The sequence below is a fragment of the Colias eurytheme genome, chromosome 10 (assembly GCF_061535395.1).
Source record: "Colias eurytheme isolate Ceu_HAF_F1 chromosome 10, ilColEury1 Martin Lab GWU primary, whole genome shotgun sequence".
NCBI lineage: Eukaryota > Metazoa > Arthropoda > Insecta > Lepidoptera > Pieridae > Colias > Colias eurytheme.
In genome coordinates, this window is record NC_142989.1 from 3,895,633 (window position 1) to 3,901,632 (window position 6,000).

Below are 6,000 nucleotides of genomic sequence, written 5' to 3' on the forward strand. Positions count from 1 at the left end.
TGATAATATACCTACAGCCCTAGAATATTTTAATAAATGTTTAAACGCATCATTCACAATTTTATTTGTTACTTTCTTATTAATTTCATATTATAGGTAACCCAGAGACAGATTAATAGTTGAATTATTTTAAAGTGAAACTTTTATTACATCGTCTCAAACTTTTTGGTCTGTGTAGCGCATGTCGCGTGTATCGCGGCTGCCGAGTAGGTATACCTACTCGGCAGCCGACCGTCACGCGACATGCGCTACACAAAGCAGTGTTCGGAACCGTTCGAACAGTTTCACTTTTATCGTGGTTTCATAAAACCACACAACATTTTTTTTTTTAATAGCCACATATTCTGCTCTAAAATACCTATTTTTGCAAGACCAAAACAAAAGCGATTCGCCAGCTAACTCTCTATGAAGCATTAAGACGATACACAAAAAAAAAATCCACTGCTTGGCGGGCGGAGTCTAATACCTCGCTATCGCGAACGCGGGTGTGCGCGAAGTCATTCTTGCAAACTCGCCGCGCTGCCGCTGGCCGTCTCGGGACAAACATGTATGGAGTCGTCATACAGTTATAATATTGTTATACATTTATTTAATTGTTTATTTATTGGTTTTATTTTCTTGCTTATAAACAAATAATCTTCTTTTTAACAACTTCTTAGACATTATTAATAATTATTATTATTTCGTAATGTTTACTTTATTACAAAATAATACAGGTTATAATAGGTGCGGTCGGAATGATATTTTTTTAAATAAAAAAATTGTTTTAAAAAAACACAAAATATATTGATGCATGTATTTATTTTTTGCACTCTATTATAATTGTAATTATTCATTACAAATAATCAAAATAAAATAGCCAGAACAAAGTTAGGCCCTGGTAGGGTAGGTAGGCAGGTACAGCAATGTGAGACGAACACTGGCTTATTTATACCAATAATAATGTATTATAAACATTAAATTAAGTTTACAACAAAAATACATAATATTAGCTAATGTGAAAACGAATCAACCAATCATCCCACAACAATGAAATGTGCACACAAATATTCATCCAAATCGGTTCATGTGATTAGGAGGAGTGACTGCAGCGCCATCTTCCGGGCCCAATTGTGTTTCCAGATCACCCAGGAACTCAATTTAATATACTTACACAAAATTTTTCGAAATGAAAACTCACATTACTATGTAAATATGAATATAAACCTGTTTTAGTACTAAGCAATTTCCCGCACAGGTGTAGTAAGTATAAATGAAATAAATATCAACATCAAATTCTTTATACAACATACTTATCTACCACCTACTAAGAAATGTAATTCTTGAAATTTTTTCGTATTTTTTTTAAATATAAGTAATACTACTCCAATGAGCTCCTGTTCCATATTACATCCACCATACTTCCACTAAGTTCACCATGATTTTTTATTTCTTTGCACTTTGTTGCTTTTTGCTAAAAATGGAATCATGCGATAAAAAAAAGTAGAGCGTTGATAACATACATTTTTGACTGAATAAAGGTACTTACGAAGGAGTGGGTTCACATTGTGAACAATCAGTGGGTTTATTTTCCTTCTGGATTCCGGATTTCTGAAAAGATTATCTATGCTATAAATGAAAAAATCTTACACATTCGTTATGTACTTAAAACAGGGGTACATATCAAACATCGTCTATAATACAATTATCATCAAATCACTACATAGTATAAAACAAAGTCGATTTCCCTGTCCCTATGTCCCTATGTCCTTATGTCCCTATGTCCCTTTGTACGCTTAAATCTTTGAAACTACGCAACGGATTTTGATGCGGTTTTTTTTTATTAGATAGAGTGATTCAAGAGGAAGGTTTATATGTATAATAACATCCATTAAATAGTGGAGAAGTACTGTTATTTTTGAGGTTTCTAAAGTGATGTCGTAAAAAATTACATTTTTTCCGCTTACATTGCAAACGCAGGCTGAACCCTACGAGTTTTATCAAAATAATGTACTAAGTATTATACACATTGAAAAGGTCTATAGAAAAGTCCGCGATGGTATATGTCTATCTCTTATGGATAACCCACAATAACATTTTTTTGTCATTTACTTTTTACGAAAAATAATGGCTAATTTTCGATGCGATTTTAACCAATACAGCATTAATCCTTAACCAATTAAATACCTTGAATACATTGTTCGTTTAATATAGATCTATATGGCCCTTTACACCGTATGATTTAAGTGAATATTTTCGAAGATATTACAGATTTAAAAATTGCGGGACGTAGCGTTTGCGGCGGTACCGGCCGGCCGCCAGGCTATCTATACGAAGTCGGAGCGGGCCGCTATGTTTTTATATACAACGTTCACAGTTTTTCTGTAGTGTATCTATTTAGTATCAGCATTGCACCCGTGCGAAGCCGGGGCGGGTCGCTAGTTTAAAATAAAACCAACTTACTTCATTAATTTGTTCCAATTGTAAGCATTCTTTTTCCTCCAACCTTTATGTTTCTTCTTCTTATTTTCTTTATTGTCCCCATTTGTCTTATCGTGTTGTCACCCTTTGTTACGATTGCGCGAGCGACACAAGTTCCCCGTGTGACGGCCGTAGCGGGAATGACTCGTGCAGCGATCGGGGTAGGAAGGTACAGGGCGGCTCTCACTATATTGGCTGGTCGCGCGCTAATTTCAAGTATTTCTTGTTTATTTCAAAACCATCGCATATTTCAAAATTCTAAATCGGTAGACGTATAGGTTGTACATTTTATAGTTAATATCCAAAAAGTCGTAACTTTACGTTTGTTATTTTGAAGATGCCAGAGATTAAAAAAAAATAAAAATGACAACTTTGTATTTTTTTTCTATCGAGAAAATATCATGGAATCATGTTTCTAAAACGGTAGACGTATTGTGTTACTATTGAACTTTCTTGTCAAGAATTTTCATCACGACAACTTTAATAATATAAAAATTACGAAGGTTTAAAAAGGGCCGTAAATGTTAGAAAAATTAATTCATCACTTCGTGTTTGACGTCAAGAAAATATAGTTTTCTTATCGTTTACTTGCACTCCAACGGTAATTGTTTTATTTACTACACAACACACTTACGTTCAGTTATTACGAGAATAGTAATATAATATTATACAACTGTTACTGTCTTGTATCGAAAAGCAGTTCACTTTAAGAGAAATTTCTTCTTACATGTAGCATCCTCATGTCACTTCAAAACAATTCTGTCAGTTCACTTTCTTTGCGTTATTAACTTTAATGAAAGTCCTCTCAGAGAATGGAAGTGTATTGTTTCTCAGAAATCCCTGTTTCGTTTCCAGGTATAAGTATTTACTAGATACAATTACCAGGACTATCTGCACATTGTTAAGCAGTATGTCTAGTATTTCCGTATGCATAATTTCCAAAAGTAATCATTTTTGAGAAATTTTATATTTACAATATATTTATTAGACAGATAACAGGTGGCAGTTGAAGTATACTCGATGGTCACTGTTTATGCTTTTGATTAAAACTTGATTAAAACACATTAAATAAATATTTTAATCTAATGGATATTCTAATTCCTGCCTCAAGTCGTATGTTATAAAAATACCCTGAACAGTAGGTACGAGGATGCAGAGTCTAATGTAAAACTCAATATTTGTTTTAAACGTAATATTACAAATTAGTTTAAACAAATGACAAATTGGGTGCCATACAAGAAACAGCTTGGCACCCGTTCAATTGTAACAGAAAAACGATTGAACGTTTCACAAAGGTCACGTTTTTAGTATTTAAAAAGGCCAATGTCGAAGTTCCTGGAAGGGAATATCTAATTTAGGGGCGCGGAAGTAAAGCTGTCGGTACACTGGACGTGAATATTAAACGGTGAATATCCGCATAGTGCAGACATTATGAAAATTCCCTCCAATCGAGAAATGGAATCGCACGCTTGACTTACAGTTTGTTATTAATATGATTTGCGCTCCAGACTCTGCATGAATTTTAAAGGTTATCTGTGAGCGTGTTTGCGATGTTAACTGAATAGTTTTTAATGTAACTTTGTATGCTGATTTGTGTTTATAGGGAAAGATAATACAGTTGTTGTTTTAAAATATTTGTTCTGTTTTAAATGTATATACATGTACGATTGTTTACGTTCCAAAAATAATATATAATATATCCAAGATTTTTATTAACCCGCCATTGGTGACGTGAATTTGACTTACAGCGTTGGTGACCCCGGTCTCACGCACCGGGGTTTTTGACTACGAGTTTATCTGTAATTTACGGTTCATGCTACTTTTCATTGGGATAGATATAAAATTTGATCTTTTATTGTCAATAAAACATAGGTATTTAATAAATCAAATCTCTTTTATTAGCATAAGACAACATCTTTGAAATAACTAAAATTGTCAAGTATTTTAACAAAGTTTTTTAAAACTCAAAAATAAAGCATCAATCTTAATTATTAAACAGTAAAATTAGGCTTAGTCAATCTTATGACACTGAAATCATAAAATAAAGTAACATAAATGGAAATACTTCGACCAAAAAAAAAATATACAATACTAAAATCACTCATCTTCAACAGCCAAACAACTAGAGCAAGTTATTGGTACTACGTGCGATCTGGTTCGAAATTATCTGGTTCGAAGTCACTTCCAGATTCACTTTCCGATGACGTTTGTAACCTGTCCTCATCAGATACTGCTTCTTGCAAAAGAGCCTCGAGACGACACTGATTACTTTCGTAAGACATGCTGAAACAGTGTTCACAATTTGAACAAAAAACACGGAATTTCTTGTAAAATATCGATCAAATCTAGCAAAACGCTTACTAATAATAGAATTATATGATTTAACTATAAATTACAATAACAGCTTTATCAAAATAAGTAAAATAAAAAAAATACACAATAACCATTTGACTTACTTAGTTGGTGACGCCGGTCTCACGCACCGGGTTGGGGCCAAAACTCAGTAACGTGCGCCCGCGTCGCTGTCGTGGGGTAGGGGTAGGGTAGGGGGCGCGAAATTAGGCAGCTACTCGAAACCACAGTGCAATTCGATAAACGGTGACAAAAATATTTGGGTTTCTTTAACTGCCCGGTCTCACAGACATATGAGGTCACCAATGGCGGGTTAAATGAGGCATGGGTTCATGCCATGTAATTATTGATATAAAAAGTACTTACTTACTATTTTTAGAATTAAAAATATAATGTAAATTTTAAAAATATAACGTATCTGTAATTAGGTAATGTATTGCGGTTTTTGAGTTGAAAAGTTGATAACCTTTTTACCGTGCGATTTGCGGCAGTTGCAAAACTTTTGCGTTGACATCGACACAAGAAAATATAACATGTTGCATCGTTATTACTTAGTTTCTACTTAATTTCGCTTTTGACTATATTTAAGTTTTGTTTATCTTACTGATCGATTTTTAACTTTTATGTTTCCAATTTTGTTGGCAGTACTCATTTCTGTCTATATTATCGAAATAATACTATAAATAATTGAGGTGAAAGGATTTTTTTCGATATATCTTTTATCCTGACGTTTCGAACTCAGGGACACAGATTAAAAATAATTAGTAGGTACCTATGTTGCGCTTTAACGATAACATTTAATAATAGACAATAGACATCCTTAAAGAAGAACCCAAATCTAGTATTTTGTTGAACAATAACCTTTAAAGGAGGATATGAAAATTTACACCCAGAATAGTACCTAAACGCACGATTATGTGGTGCATACAAGCTGCAGGCAGCAAGCGACATTAACAATGTGAGCTTTCATTAAAATATAACTGATGTGGGTGAAAACCTCATTTCCAATGTCAAATGTTTCGTCATTCCGCAAATGCGTTGTTCATCGACACGTGGCGTTAATTTCCGTGTATTCACAGATGGAGAATTTTCAGTGCACTCCGAATTACATTTTATTGTTGTACAAATTTAGCTCTTCATACGAAAGTGTGAGCTTTTGTTGTAGGAACGATGGAATTTTTGGTTGAA

The 6,000-nt window shown here is 33.6% G+C and overlaps 1 long non-coding RNA gene across 1 annotated transcript; it reads right to left on the reverse strand.

The window, feature by feature from the left end:
• Nucleotides 1-622: 622 nt before the first annotated feature.
• On the reverse strand, nt 623-2,725 carry LOC149905108 (uncharacterized). The gene is made up of 3 exons (XR_016457178.1): nt 2,443-2,725; nt 1,529-1,590; nt 623-1,453 (listed from the first exon to the last, which is right to left on the reverse strand). It is a non-coding gene; the product is annotated as an uncharacterized LOC149905108 (long non-coding RNA).
• Nucleotides 2,726-6,000: the final 3,275 nt, after the last annotated feature.